Source organism: Tinamus guttatus, unplaced genomic scaffold, assembly GCF_059628265.1.
Source record: "Tinamus guttatus ecotype Peru unplaced genomic scaffold, ASM5962826v1 Tinamus_guttatus_pri_ptg000240l, whole genome shotgun sequence".
Classification (NCBI taxonomy): Eukaryota; Metazoa; Chordata; class Aves; order Tinamiformes; family Tinamidae; genus Tinamus; species Tinamus guttatus.
Window position 1 is genome coordinate 2,707,383 of NW_028288774.1, and position 16,966 is coordinate 2,724,348.

Below are 16,966 nucleotides of genomic sequence, written 5' to 3' on the forward strand. Positions count from 1 at the left end.
GCAGAGCTACAAAGGTGTCCTCAAGCTGGCTACACAAGAAAGAGCTGTGACCTGAGCACCACAAAGGAGCAAGATGGCTCATTTCTTTTTCACTAGGCAAGAGTTTTACCGAATTGAGCACTGAGCCTCCGAGTTCTGCGTGTCAGCAGCAATTTTCACTGCGTGTCATTTTGGATTGTTATAAGAATGTGATCTTGGTCATGATAAGGACAGCAAGTCAATCTTATTTTATTAAACTTAGCAGTGGTAATATCTTCTAGCATGGTATCAGACCATCTCTATTTAGGATTATGTATTTTTGCCATGGACTCTGAGTGATCAGTAAGGCATTAGGCTTGTGTATCTGTGACAATGTTAGAAACTTGCTGTTTCTGTATGTAAGAAAGTGAATTTAACAAAGAAGTGAATTTATTCATGAATGAATACTGGAGGAACAGCAGCAACAACACCAAAATCATGGAATACTATCTATGTCTGTGGTCTAATAAAGCTGTAGAGAAGGCAAGAAAGCTCCAATAGGTCTCTGGCAGTTATCGTTCATCTGAGAACATTCTCAGCTCAAATAGACAGTTTGCTTTCTAGAGCAGATATTTTCTATTTAATCACAGATTTTTTACATTCAGACAAAATACATCAAAAAAAAAAAAAAAAAGAAAAGAAAAAGAAAGCCTAAAAGAGGCATTGTTATCTCACAATATCTCACAGTCTGCAGGACAGCCTGTGTACTCTAGTCTTTATATTCTTTGTCTCAAAAAGGGATGGTACGCCTTCTTTCATGCACTCTTAATTTGCTTTTTTTTTAAATTCAGCACTGAGTTTTAGAAACGCTTATATGCATTCACACATACGAGTGCAATAAACTTCTCAAATGCATGAAAGCAAATTTCTTCAAAGAATGGACTTTGTTTTGCTGTCTCTAAGAAGCCCAGCTAAAACATCGAGGTCCCTATGGGTTTGATTCACCACACCTACATGAATATTGAATAACAATAACAAAGTCTGACGTGTTTTAATAACCATTTTATCTTGCATGAAACCCCTCCTAATTCAGGGTATAATAGCATCTACTATGAATCATGTGAGCTACTTCAAGCTAGCATTGTGATCTTGAAGAAACTCAAATAAGAAAAAATATTCTGCCTCTAGTTCTTGGTCCTACACTTTGCACTTAGCCATTGATCATAAAGATGTAATCCAGAAAGCACTACAGTTTATTGTTTTCCTTCTGGAAAACCCAGGGCTAGAGCATTTTTTAACCCTTATAACTACCAGTTTTTAAGCATGCCTCAGCACTTGCAAGGAACTCTCTCCCCCTTCGCTTTTACAGCCTCTTCCATCAAAGAGATGATTCTGCTAAAGACGAAGCCATTTCTCATGTGAGCAGCAAGCGTAGACTGAACATCTCCTACCTGTTATATAGGTTACATGAATAAAAAAAGTGTTCTAAAAAGCAAATCAATATCCTTTTCTAAATAAAACATACTATAAAACAGAACAATGTAAAATGTCTTGCTGTGGTTTAGATTTTTTTTTCCTGGCAGTGCTTTATAAAACCTGAGTTTTACAAGAACAATAGGCATTTTCCTTGAAGTTTTGTGAACTACTGCAATGAACTATATTGACAAAATGGACCATAAAAAAACAAAACAACAACATTTGTTGCAGTAGTTCTTATTCTCTTTTGTGAGTATAAACAATTTGTACTCAAGAGAGACCTTTTTTGTTTCTACCCTTCTGAGGTAGAAGGATATCACTTTTCCTCAAACCGCTTCCTGGCTACTGCTGAACAAAGAACACGGAACTAGTGCAGCAGTTGTTCTCATCAAGCATGGCCAGAGCCACCTCTTTATATACTCTTATATTTTTGTATGCATATGTTTGACTTGTGGTGCTATTGCGAGCTGGAAGGCCCTTAGATGGAAATATACGTATATATATAAATATATATATATAGCACTCTGCAGCTTATTACTGGTTTTGCTTTTCTGTTAGATTTCCTACTACTATATCATATTATAAATGTTTCATATACTTATCCAATAAAAACTAAGACCACCTGCAATCCTCAATAGCAAGTGGAGATTATTTTTCTGTATATATATATATATATATGTACTACTAAAAAATAACAATCAAATTACTTGCATGGAAGGTGTGAGCTTTCTTTTTCTTCATTTAGCTAAATAAAAGCTGATGGTTCTACTTGGCATTCTAGGCAAAGGGAAATAGAAATATTTTTCTTCAGTTTGGTTTTATTGTTTTTTTCCTGAAATTTGATACTCAAACTTACTTGTAAAGTATGCTTTTTTTTTTTTTCCTTAATAGGACACACATTCATTCCTATTTCTGTGTTAAGGTTTGGCATCTGTACTGCAATATTGCCCCATTTTATGCAGTTATTTTGTTCTCTTATGTTCATTGAATTTAGGTTTTATTGTTTAGTTTAAAGGCATCATTTTAAATTCTTGTCAATGCCTTCTCAAATTCTCACAGGCTCCCTCACTCACTGTCATTTTAAGTTTTAGAATAGGATTCCATTCCCTCACTAAAGACAAAGAAAACCTGAATTCAAACAAAGCTTATGCAAACCCTGCAAAACTCAGGAAATCTAACTCTGCACTGTCAATTCATACATAAATAATCTTTCAGAATTCTGCAGTACGTTCTTATTTCTCCATTAAAATTACTTCCGTTAATTATTATTTTTTTTTTAATCAAAACAGAAGATAACACAGAATTGAATGTTTTAACCCTTCTCTTCTTCAGCAATTACATTCTCCATCAAGGAACAGACTTACATTTTCTTTATTTTCTCTAACTTTTCTTTTTCCTTTATGTCCTTTCTTGGCTTATGCCTTATTCCCTTTGATCTCACTCTCTGTTTTAATTCATTGTTAAAGGCAGCTGATATAATTAAAAATCTACTATAAATTCACAGTCTGAAAATATCTGCCCATTATAAGCCCTGAACCCGCTAGTTCCATTCACAAGTGTGGAAGAAGCTGTCCAATTCCTCCATACTTGGATAGTCACAAGTGAGCCTTGCTATTCATGTTAACTTTGTGTGTTGTCTATAGCTAATAAAGACTTTGGACTAATCTGTATACAAAGCTGACTTGGCAGGGTTTTGAGGTTTAATTGAACTCTGTATTCATTTACAATTACTTTGTTTTGTTTACTTTCTCATATCATTAGCAAACTTATTAAAAAGAAGATACAAATAAATTTGTGCCAATTACATATGAGAATAATTGGATTTTATTAATCCAAGAACTCATACAATCAATTTAAGCCTTGCTACTCTGGTTTCAGATACCTCATTATTCTTCATACTAATTAATCACATCTATTAATGGGTTACTTTTAAATAGGCTTCTTTACTTACTCATCCTGAATGGGAGTTTCCTTAAACCACCATAGATATTTATGTTAGAGGAATAAGTAACTTTTTAAAATCAGTATCATGATATTTTTTCCAAATAAAATTCCGACCTCTAAAGTAACAAATTTACAAATTTTATAGATTTAAGTGAGATACCAACAGGCATGTATCTAGAGAATATAGTATTTTAAAACATGATGTTTCTCAGAAATCAAGGAAAAACTGTAAAGCTCCCTCTACACAAGTATAGTTAAAATGCTTAAGAAAAAGATAACAAGGAATTCGACTACTCTTAGAAATTAGAAAAGCACATTTCCAAAAAAAACAAAAGACCTATGGAGGTATTTCCATTAACAAAAATCGTATTTTCAGAGCTGCCCAAAATATATTGAAAATCAAAAAATATATAGAGATATATTTGAATTATAAAACCTGAAATGGATGTCAAAGAAGAGTAGACTGCTTTCCTGTACTGCTTTCATCACTTTGCATAGGATCACGGCCAAAAATAAATAAATAAATAGAGCCATCATGGGCTGAGCTGTAAAAACTAGGGTTTTTTTTTTTTTGCTAATATTATAAGCAATCTACCAGAAACAGAGAAATCTATGCAATGACAGACTACTACTCAATCATCTACATGGATATGTGCTTCCATTCAGAGCACTTTGTTTACCATTGTCAGTCACATTGAAAACACATTTGTCTTGTTGTACTATAGGAAAACAAACAAACAAACAAACAAAAACACTTCATATTTTGGCAGCAGATTTAATGGCAGAGATTCCTAAAGCAATTACCAGATATGTAGCATCTACATACTACAGAAAGATAGCTTTGGTCCCCTGTCACTCCATGTGTGAACTTTTTGCCTTTCTCACAAAATTCTGATTTACCTAGGAAGCATAGGAAAAAGAATACCTGCAAAGAGAGTTCATGAAGACAGAATGCATCTAACAACCTGAAGGCTTTGCCAAAAAGTAGAAAGAGCACCCTTCTGTTTTGTAGCTGTCACATATTTGATGACTACTATTAACAGAACAAAAAGTTTAAGGCAAGAGACCTTGTTCAAATAATTTAAGAAGATCCCACTATTTCCACAGTATTAAATTCTCTGCCAATTAAATCAAGGAAAATAAAACCTAAATAGATATGTTACACATTAGTCTAACTTAAAGCAACACTTCAAAAACTAAATAAATCAGATTTTAAAAAGACCTATTCCTTATCATTTTTCAGTTAAAACAAAGGGTTTTTTTGAACATGTCCAAGCTAGATGCAAAATGCTTTATCCGTGGCCATTCTCAGCTCCATTACAATCCCTGAAATTATTTTTACATTCTTTTTACTTGTCGTTAAGCAAATGAGAAAGTGGAACTACTAATTCTCAATGTTGAATTATTCTGTCTCTTCAAAGTATTTTTAAAAAGCCCCCCTTCTCACATATTTTCAGATTCTGAGGATAGTGCAGACGTTGCTGATCCCAAAGACAACTCCGCCCGAGCGAACAAACCAGGCAGAAGATACACATGGAAATATAACATATTGTTCTAACTCAAGCTGTTCTCTTCAACGAGGTTAAAAAAAGCAATTTGATTGATATGTATTTTGGCTTCTGATCTCTCTGCTTGCATAGTGTCATGCAAAAATCAAATCTTGGGCTGATCACCAAGTCTAAATAAGCAGTTAATTTAAGTACCAATTGGTCATTTACAGTCCTCAGAAATGGGACATGCAGCAGGTGTTTGTGATGTGTGTTCTCAGCAGGAGACAGAAGTAGGTCACTGCTGAATGTGACTTGAAATGAATGAAGTATTTTAAAGGCCAAACTCAGCATACTAAGCATTTTTTTCCTTAAGTCAAGGTTTGTATGTAACCAAATCATTACTAAAATCATGCCACCTTCCTGAAGCTGAAGTGATAAATAACTAAACCAATTTTAGACAATTCATACAATAAGATTCTTTAGGATTATAATCTTTTCATTGCTTGATTATGCCATTTATAAAAAATAGAACTGTAATGACTGATCTATTCCTCCAGTTGTGACAGCAATCATAAACATGTATAGAGGACTCTTGTGTGCAAAACTTTCACTGCATTTCTCTTTAGCTAAGCACTTATGGTGATATCTCTAACCTATATTTTCACATATCCTAGGTAACAAAAAGGCTTCAAATATTTAAAGCTTTTTTTTCCTTCCTTAGTATAGTGAACATGCTAATGTAAATTTTCCAGTTTATATGACACCCCAAACTGCAAGCTGCTCTGTTCAGTTCAGTTTAATAACATTATAGCAGAACTAAAGTCTTTTCCACACCAGACATTATGAGCTTAAACTTGCCACCCCACTTCACTTTTTCAGCTGAGAAATACATGACAAGCACAATTGCATCCGCCTAGCTCGCCTATGGCACTTCTGAATTAAAAGATAATTCAAATGATATCTCACTAGAGGGGGGGAAAAGCCTTACAATGACAAAGTAAAAAGATACTTTAGCCTAAATCTTTTAGAAATCAAAAATAATGCTTTACACTCCAAAAGGTGGAACTAGCCTGTGGGAAAGTCATTGCAGCACTTTCTAGATAAAAATCAATGTTAGGAAAAAAAAAAATCAAATTTGTGACTAGTCAGGGACTGTGAGTTTGATAATGAACTTTGGCACCCAATTAGGTAGGGAATATCTAGGCTCTTCAAAGCGCCGTTTATGTATAAACCAGATCAAAGTTGTCTGTCAACTGTCTTTGAAGAAAAGCATTTTCAATTCTATTTCCCTTTCTGCTCTGCCATCTGCTTTTCCCCTCCTGCTTCAGGGTTCTGGCGACTTCTGCTGGCGCCTTTCAGCCGGCAGGTCAGTGGGTGGACCCTGCTCGTACTGCGAGGCGGCTGGAGAAAACCCTTGGCTTTTCCATGGTCATTGCCGTGCAGACATTACCGACACCTTCCGAGTCAGCGCTAGTTATTACCGATAGCCTTTTAAAGTGTAATAATGCACACGATCTTCAAAATGCATTTTTAATAGAGATGGCAGGGGATAGTCATGCTTGCTTCCTTTAGGCACCTAACTTGAATCAGATGCTGGGAGCACTAGGTATGCAAAGGTCTCCTGCTAGAGGATGACTCTGGGCAGGAGCTTATTTTAAGTGATTGTAATTGCTCTGGAGTGGCCACAGTAGCCTGCTAGCGTTTTCATCTAATTACAAGTCACCTGCCTAGTCAACGATAACTGTGCTAGCCCTTTCTACAGGCAGTCACAGTCCACTCCTGCACTCAAAGTGCTGTCTCCTTTATTGGAAGTTTAAGCAACTAGCTTGTACTAGGCAACTAACTTTTGGAAAACTAAGATTAAGTAAGTTTTATGCTCCTTCAATCCTTTTGTTCTGGTGTCAGCATGACAAGCAAACTTAACGTTTCTTCTGGAAAATTTTTCACATCCTATTTGCATATTATCAAAAATGATAACGTAAAACCATCATGCTTTTCATCTGTCTAACAGATGGTTCTTAAAGGATGGGGGCAAAGGGTTTCTTACAGTGATTCTCTGTATCTCTTCCAGTTTATGATACAGCTTACAGGCATAAATAAACACGCTACATCACTTAAGATGTAACTTTTATCAACAGCTATAAAATATGTTAAACTCCATCCTCCATGAATTTAACTCCATCTTCTATAAATACGTGAATATATGACTAAAAATATTTGATCTGTTTTTACACACAACTATCAGAAAAAAAAAGTATTTTCAAGTGTTGCTTTTCAGGTCCAGATGCACTTCCTTGATGACATTAAGTAGGAATCTGTTCTCTAGGCTCATTTGGCCGTTTGTTCGGCTGGTGTGTGTGAGCTGTTGGCGCTACCTGCACCAGTACTTCCCATTGCTTCTATAGAGCAAATTGTAATTTATCATGTGCAGTAGAAACTTGTAGGAAGCTGCAAGATCTGCTGCATATTCTTAAAACAATACTATTTTATTTCTGGGTACATTACTTTGTTTAAATTGATTTGTCTCTTCTATGATGTTATTGGAATAAAAACTTGATGTTAAACTCTACTTATTTCAACTCAGAAGCTGAATCTTAAGCTATTCCTCAGTCATATGCACAACTTTATACTCAACTTGGCTCAACTTTATACTCAAGAAGCTGTCAACTGCTTCCTTGAAATGCAAGAAGTTTGTCTTAAATTTCACGAGAAAAGAGGTCTTGGTTAACTGAAAACTGCCTGTGCAAAACTGAAGGTAAAATCAGCCTCCAAAAAGATACTAATGGGAATTAAGCAAACAAAAAACCCAGACCAACTCTAAATAGGGATAGGATTAAAAATCAAAAATTCTCTTCCCAGCGTGCACATGTTTTTTACTGTCAGGTAATTAAATAATTTTATTGTTTTTATACCATATCTAGCACAAACAGGAACTCAGTGGTGATCCCTAATTTTGATATAAAACTTCTTAATGAAACATTACAGCTTTAAGAGTCAGTAAAATATGTCCACTTTTGTAGAAGTTACTGTTTTATATAATTTTTATGTATTTAAATGTGGTCTTTATGCTTATTTCTAGTTTAATAAAAAAGAAATCTTGGCATTATTTCAGTAAAACTTATGAAGCATACTTACGGTGCATCAAAACCAGTCATTAGGAAAAAGAAAGTTGATCCATAGCTAAATTAAAATTAAAGAAAATACTGTATCTTCTAATTTTACATTTTAGTTTTTCTAGTAATGAGCCTTATGGTTTCCTCAAGTTCTAGAGGCAGGTTAAACTAAACGCATGTGTTGCTTTGTAATTGCCTTAGATCACAAAATGCCATTTCTTAATAGAATATTTGTTAATAAGCAATTTCCTGGAGATATTGCATCTGGAAAGTTGAATCTTCAAGCAAAATGACCTCTAATGTCATAAGACATGATGGGATGCTCGGTACAAATACAATTCCTTCTTCAAGGGCATAACTTTTATTAAGGTATCACCTCAAAGGGAGTATTCGTTCAGTCTGTGTCATAATGTTATCAAACATTAGTGACTCTCCTGCTATTTGATGAGTTTCTCAGAATAGCAGAAGATCGTAACCTAACATTTCCCATGAAAATGTAAATTTATCCATAATGCTGAAGAAAGCAGCTTGAATATCTGGCTCCTAAAGATGCTTTTAACGAAGCAAATTTAAAGAAGCATAAATATATTAATTTAAAGGATCAATGAATTAAGAGTCCATTACAGAACAGAAACCCCTCTATGACTTTGGATGCTTGGAGTCAGTAGCATTGCGTATATCCTTGAATATATTCAGGCATACAGAAACAGAGACTTGTTCAGGCAAACCCCTATTCACTTGAATTTTGTTATAGATTTTTGTCAGAACAAGGATTTCAGGACTTGATTTGTAAATTTACAAAGTATCTCAAGTTATTTATAAAATGTTCTAATCAAACATAAGTAACACTTTTAACGTACTTCTATGTTAAGCTTCTAACCGAAAGTCCAGAGGTGAAGAAAACTGCAGTGATTTTTTTAAGCAGATGACTTATGCAGGAAATATGTTATTTTAATTTCAAATATAATACAGATTATTTAAATTAAGATTTAATCAATTAAGAAAATTATTTTCATATTTCTTTAAAGTGACCTTCTCTTTAGTTGAAGTCAAAACCGAGAAAAGAATTTGGTAGTGATTAGTTTAGCTAAAATTATATTCTTTTTCAGTGTTCATGGCATACAGTCATCAAGATACAGCTTTCTCATTGTTTTTGGCAGGATTTTTCCCTTCATATACCCTAATATTTATTTTGTAAATTTTCCTTAATTCATGAGTATTTCTTGAAATTCAAGTTTTGACATTTTAGATATTTTTTGACAATAACACTGATAAAGAGTTACAAACAATTTACAATCATTATTTTGGCAAAGTCGGTAAATATGGCTGTTTAAATTGTATTTTATGATATATAAATATGGCTGCAATTAAGACTCTAGACTGCAGGAAGAAAATGAAAGAGAAAGCAAAAATTGTTTTTCTCTGTTATTTATATTAAGAAAGTGCCTAGAAACCATAATGGAGACATGAGCATAATGACTTTAGGGAGAGGAACAGTGAAATACAACATCAACTCTAATAAGTGTGTTCCCTAAATAGAGCAGGAGATGGAGTTGGAAAGGAAGAGGCACAGAAAGGTAAAATGATTGCCTGGGGTTACATAGCACACCAATGAAATAGTGAGTAATAAAGCCCATATTTCCTACCCTCCCTGCAATTGCCTTCTCTCTGGAACTACGCTGCCTCTTGCATTCAATTAATCAATAGATCAACAGTCTGTAGTGCCACATTTACATCTACATCTTTTCCCCAGAGAAGAATACATGGATATGAATTAATGAAGACCCATAAACCAAGGATAAGATGATAAGAAACATCACTGCCTCAATTATTTAAGAGTTGGGAAATGAAAACTCTGGGATCTTAATTCTCTGCAACAGTATCAGTAGGAATTTACTAGTGCAAAGCCTGCAATCATGAGCAAGAGAAGGCCCAGAACATTCAAATGATTTGCAGAAGATGACACAGGAAATCTACAGCAAAACATTTACCTTGAATTGCTTAACTTCCAGTCCCGCATCTTAACCACAGAATGTCTTTTTTTTTTTTTCTTTCCTATACTAAATGTGATAAATGTACATATCTAAGGTTAAATTTTTTGAGGTACCCTTAGTAACTCTTATTAATTTTAATGGTCTGTTTGTCTGAGCAAAGCTCAGGACAGGAATTTGGCCCTACATTTTGTAAATAGTTGATATTTCCTTAAAAAGGAGAAAGGAAAAAAAAAAAAAAAAACAGTTACTTGGTTTGTACCTGACATTCTGGAGAAGAACATATTTGGAAATACAATGACTTGTGCCAGATCTGGAGAGCATTTTTATCATTCCAACATTATAGGTTTAAGATTAAAAACATTTCAATTCCTTTGGGTTAAAAAGATTAAGTAAATACACATATTTACATTCCCTACATAGAATTCAATTCTTGAACAGTGTTTTATCATGTTTTTAAAGCCCTAAGAAAATATTTTTAATCAATTATTCTGGAAAATTACTTTCAAATCAATGGTAATTATATTTTTCACTATAAAACATTTCAAACCTCTAAACTATTTGAATTTTATCTTGAAGTTCCTTTTTGTTTTTTTGCTATTTTTTCCCTAGTGCAGAGAAGTCAGCAGAGAAGGTGGAGAACACAAGTTTAACATTTCATAATAGAATCTATTTGCTATAATAGAAATAGTATCTCAGGGACATAGTCTGAGTTGCCAAATTGCAGTTCACTCAAAAACAAGACCGTTGATTACACCTGTTAAAAATGGGATGTCTGGATTCTTGGAAGCAGTCTTTACAAAACTGTATTGAAATTAGGGGCACAGACATTATGTTGACAAGATACACATCCATTAAGTTAAATGTATTTTATTAATGCATCACAGAGATATACACACACAGAGAACATTGTTAAATAGCTGCAAATTTATGCAAGTTACAGTCTAAAAATAGTCCATATGTGGCTTCTAGAGATTAAATATTAATATGGATAAATTATATCAAGCAGTTAAATTTGTTCAGAAATGTAACCCTCAAAATTATACATTAAGATTCTTTATAATCTCTTAAGTATGACCTATTTCTCTTTGAACAAATGATAAGGAAAAATGAGTGCTTTATACATCCTGCAAATCACATCAGTTGTCTCATACAGTAAGTTTCATCTTATCAGATTTCCATTTCATCCCAAGCTACTCTCATGCTAGAGGATAAGCTAGGACAATATACCTGTGGAAGCCTGTATTTGTTTACTTCTACCCTTTTCCTGGGCTTTGTTACTGGCAGATATCAGCAGATACCTCATGTGAGAAATTTAAGTAGTAACCAAGTGGGGAGGGGGAGGAAAGGTGCAATAGCCAAAGAGCCATAATCCACCACATCTTTATGTTCTGGTATGTTCATGAATATCTTGATTTGTAGTAATACGCCCAGTTGATTCCGTACAGCAGCAAAAAAACAAACAAACATTTTTAGAGATCATGTCTACAAAATGGCACATTTTTCAGAATTTTTTTCTTTAGTTCTGAAGATTAATACATAAAATTTTAAGTACAGCTTTACCTATTGAAAAGCTGTGCCTTCTACAAGTTACTTATATTATTCTATCATCATTCAGCTGAAGACTTTAATGCTAATGGCGTATAACAATAGCAATATATACTGTCATTCTCTTGATAAAATAATTGTTTCGTCTGTGCATTTTCTGTATTCTGTTTGCTGTTCCAATGCATATGGAAAATTTAAAAGCACAAAGTGTCATTGCAAAAATACTGAGTAAAGAATAAAGGGTGGAATTACCCACCTCCTTAAAGATTGTGTTTGTTTCCATATTATTAAGTACAACATTTTTTTTATATTTATAAGCCTATGGTACAGTTTAATCATGGTTAGTGTAGACAGCAATTTATTTCTGCACAGAAAATATTATTAATCTTGAACTTTTGGAAGCTTCTGCTAAGAAAGTTTTAGCATAAAGCATCTCCATAGCAGGTTACACTTTTGGACCCAAATCAAGATCTATTGCAAACAGTACCTACTGTGCCCTGCTGTTTTTCACAGCATTCATTTACCCATTCAGAGTCTAAATCTTATAATTCATAGAGATTACAGTTACAGAATTATTTTTATTTGTTCTCTGCCTGCCTACTTCATATAACTTTGTCTCATAAGAGCTGGCAGATGTGCTTTTATATATAGGTGATTTTTTTTTTTTCATCATGGAATTTAGCCTTGCTTTCCTTTGGAGAAAGTACAGAACATTTCCCTTTTAAAATGTCTCAGGGAATCACTGACACAAATTACTTATCAGGAAAAACTTTATGTTGCCCCAGCTCAGGACTTTCATTAGTTTGATCATAGTTATAGTATTTTGTCCTGGTGAGGATGAAGAGCATCAATGATTTTCTGATTACCATTGTGAGTAAAACATTACAGGGTATAATATTCATACAATACACGCATCCTCACTGAAGTAAATTTTCGTGGATTTGAAATTCTTACAATTTGCTGTGCTATCCAGGGAAATGGCAGTTATTCCATTTTATTCTTTTTATCCGTATCATTGCCATTCTGCAATTGATTCAATTCATAAGAACCTAAATTACGTAGACAATTCTATGTATCCTTTATACAAATGCAAGTTAAGCCTATGCTCTATATGTTAAAAATCTTGTTAAATGATACTGTAATATGAATATCTCACAGTAACAATAAAATGATAGCCTTATGAAAATTTAAGCACTTTAGAAAAAAGTGCATTATTTATCAGCAGTAATATCCCATGTACTTAGTTGCCATGAATGCAGCTAAATTTGGATCCAAGTAAATTTTCATTCTTAAACCAAAGCACTATATTAGACAGCAGGGTAACATGACTTGGTTGTAGAAAGATATCTCATTTGCATTTGTTTTCCTGTGAGTTCCTGAATATATATTTTTTAAAAAAGGGAACAATTTTTGCTATGTATATCTTAATAATCCCTTTCAATACACGGTGCTTAAGCATACTCACAGAATCACAGAATGGTTAAGGTTGGAAGGGACCTGTAGAGATCATCTAGCCCAACACCCAGAGCACGTGGCACAGGGCAGCATCCAGGTGGGTTTGGAAGATCTCCAGAGAAGGAGACTCCACAACCTCTCTGGGCAGCCTGTTCCAGGGCTCTGTCACCCTCACAGTAAAGAAGTTCTTCCTCACATGGAGGTGGAACTTCCTGTGTTTTAACTTACACCTGTCACCCCTTGTCCTGTCACTGGCCACCACGGAGAAGAGCCTGGCCTCATCCTCCTTACAATCATCCCTCAGTTACTTGAACATGTTAATCAAATCTCCTCTCAGCCTTCTCTTCTCCAGACAAAACAAGGCCCAGCTCGCTTAATCTTTCCTCATACAACAAATGCTCCAGTCCCTTAATCATCTTTGTGGCTCTCTGCTGGACCCTCTCTGGAAGCTCAGTGTCTCTCTTGTGCTGGGGAGCCCAGAACTGCACCCAATACTCCAGGTGCGGCCTCACCAGAGCTGAGCAGAGGGGTCCCCTCCCTCAACCTGCTGGCAATGCTCCTCCTGATGCAGGCCGGGATCCCATTGGCCTTCTTGGCCACAAGGGCACATTGCTGCCTCATGGTTAACCTGTTATCAACCAGGATTCCCAAATCCCTCTCTGCGAAGCTGCTTTCCAGCAGGTCAACCCCTAATCTGTACTGGTGCCTTGTGTTATTCCTCCCCAGGTGCAGGACCTTGCACTTTTTCCTGTTGAATCTCATGAGGTTCCTCTCTGCCCAATTCTTCATCCTGTCTAGGTCTCTCTGAACGGCAGCACAGCCCTTGGGAGCGTCAGCCACTCGTCCCAGTTTGGTGTCACCTGCAAACTTGCTGAGGGTGCACCCTGTGGCCTCGTCCAAGTCATTGATGAGCAAGTTGAAGGACACGGGGCCCAGTATTGACCCCTGTGGGACACCACTGGCCACAGGCCTCCAACCAGACTCGGCCCCACTTATCACCACCCTCTGGGCTCTGCCATTCAGCACTTTTGGGTGCATCCCATCCAGGCCCATAGATTCATGGGTGCCCAGTTTGCCTAAATAATCCCTAACCCAATCCTCCTCAACCAGCGGAAAGGCGTCCTCTCTATTGGTCTCTTTCTTGTCTCCGGGCTCAGTACATGGGGACTTGCCTTAGCAGTAAAGACTGAGGCAATGAAGGCATTTAGTAACTCTGCTATTTAGCATATAGCATTTATTTATACATCATTTTGTCTATTTGAACAGGCTTAAAATGAAATTTTGATTCCATTGAAATCAGTTTTTAGGATTTTTCCCTAAGCCATTAATCTACCTACAGGTTAGATTCAAGGAGAATTTACCGCTGCTCTCAAGCAGCAGCTATTAGATGCAGTACAAGTGGCTGTAAGATTAGGAAGCTGTATGCAAAAGAAAATGAAAAGCACAAATAATATTTTTCTTTGGACACTCATAGAAACAATATTATTTAGCATACCAGAATATTATTCTTTCAAAATTAGTAATACACAAGTGTTTTAATCTTAAATGGAGTCACTCAAAGCCATAGGCATCACAAAATAATTTTTCCTTTCCTGTGCATATAATCATTTACGGTGATTCATGTTGACCATTGAGGAAAGTGTTTGCATCCAGAACAAAATCTTTTGTGCAAAATTAATGGATGGGATCATTTCTAATTCAAATACCTAATTCAGTGACTCAGCCTACGCTCTCTGAATTGAAACACATAACTCTTCCTGCTGCAAAAAGGAAGAGTAGAAAAATATGGCAATGAATGAATATAACAGCAATAAGAAATATGCAAAAAATTTTATAAATATTGTGTTTTCAAGAAAAAAACATGTTGAAAAACACTGCCATTCCAGATGGAAGTCAGGAGTCCGTATTTTCAGTAATAATGATTGTTCCTAAATACAGGCTTGTGTGCATTGGGAGCAGCCTAAGGAAATTTTTGCTTTGTTTTGTTTTTTCCCAGAACCATACTGAGTTCTATCAGTTGATAGATACCACTCTATCTTTACTTGGTTTTCTTTAAAGTGATTGAAAATCTTATTCCTTTCGGAAATGACGCACTAACCGACTGCAGTATTAGCAGATTCAGGAAGATGTGAAATTTGAAATCTGGTCTTGGCAATTAAAGATTTTCCACATTTTTTTTTTTTAGCAAAACAATATATATTCTTTTCAAGTCTACTTATATGATCTGTTACCAGTTTGGGTTCTCGCACAGCTCAGGGAAAATGCTTTTCAGTACACCTCTAAACACCAGTGTAATATTGAAGGCTCTGGAATAGCATGGCAAAAAATATCAGTGTTTTTTAGAGCAGTGGGCACCATGAATAAGCAGTAAATCATTATTTTTAAAAGGTCATTCAGCACAATTGAGCCCTGCTATCTTACATCAAAACACATACAGGATGTTATTGCTAGGAATGCTAGATGACATTCAAAGCAAAAGCTTGCTATAAAGGGAGTACTATGAAGGTTATTTTCAGTAACTTGCCATTTAGTTCTGTCAATGATGAGCTGCACAATATCCTAGGACATAGTCTTCATTTTGGTTTAAGCAAAAAACAGCTTCATCAAATCATTTCATTTTGAAAAGGTACCTGAAAATAAAATAAATTCAACCGTCAGTTTATTGCAGAAACATATTTAATTTCAAGAAATTTTAAGAAGTTCTTATTTCTTGGTTAGAATTAAACATTACTTATTATCCTGCATTATCTGATTTAGAATATCTCCTGAGAATTCAATTTAAGTTTTGTATTATATATAATATACACAGCTGTGCAGAACAGTCAACCAAAATCAAGATGAAATAAAAGGAAAGAGGAGAAAAGGTGAGAATGAGAATATTCTTTATTTGCATAGGCTACCAGTTTCCATACTTTTTAGAGGTCTTGGCTGCCTCATTTTCTGATATTTCAGCTCAGCCTGAGCAATTCTAGAGATGTGAAAGATGGATTTTAGAGAGAAAAACGTGGTCATGGAAGTAATGTCATGTATCAGGATATAGCTTGGAGCAATAGCAAGAAAAACAAGAAGGTGAGTGCATGCAGGACACCATCTCTGGCACAACAAAGAAGCAGGAAACAGGGAAAAAAAATCTACTGATCTTTGTAGAGCAAGCTGATAGAAATTTCCTAGGTCTGTGGTTTGCGGCAAACGTTCTTCTCTAGAAAGACTGAAATATTTTTTTGCCCAATAATTACAATCAGAGATCTTCCATGACATTTTAAGAGGTTCAGCTTGGGGGAAAGACTGGATTTCACACCACTCATGTCCTGCTCTGGCAAGATTCTGTGTCAAAGAAAAATATGAATAAGAGGCAGTTGCTCAAGGCTCCTACTGCTGGCAGCTGCTCTGTGCAGCAATTTCTGCTTGGCAGCTAGTGACACAGATCACTTGAGGAACTCTGCTACATATGTCAACTCTATGTTTAAAATTTACCATATAGGCCAAACTCTTCTATCCTTCCCGAAGTGATGCAAATCAAAGGCTCCTGAACAAATATGAATGCAGCCTAGTGCATTGCAGCACCTGTGCTTTCAGGATCCGTGCTCTGAAATGCATGGATAACAGAATTGGGAGAAATGAAAAAAATCCTTTAGCTTGCCTGCTCAGAGGGAGGCATTCCCTTCATAGCACTGATAGAACTGCTGTTATGTTCCACAGTGAGGAAAAAAAAATTGACAAATCAGTTTAGTATTTAATCTTTCTGAAATGTAAAAAACATTTGGTTTATACTGACTTTGGGAAAGACTTAACACTTTTTTTGAGAGAGAAGTACTTGGTTTGATGTGCCCACTAGCTTAATTCTTCTGGATCATTTAGCCTATTCCTTCTTATGATTTATTGCTAGCCTCTTGTAATCTATCTGAACAATATACTGCACAATATATACTGCACCGTATCTCATCAGTTTATGACTTTTCATTGCTGCTATATTTTCTATGACCTTGAAATG

At 35.3% G+C, this 16,966-nt stretch overlaps 1 long non-coding RNA gene across 1 annotated transcript; it reads right to left on the minus strand.

Annotated features, from left to right (window-relative positions):
• Positions 1-15,345: 15,345 nt before the first annotated feature.
• On the minus strand, positions 15,346-16,561 carry LOC148594500 (uncharacterized). Its single transcript, XR_015913445.1, has 2 exons — positions 16,450-16,561; positions 15,346-15,605 (listed from the first exon to the last, which is right to left on the minus strand). It is a non-coding gene; the product is annotated as an uncharacterized LOC148594500 (long non-coding RNA).
• Positions 16,562-16,966: the final 405 nt, after the last annotated feature.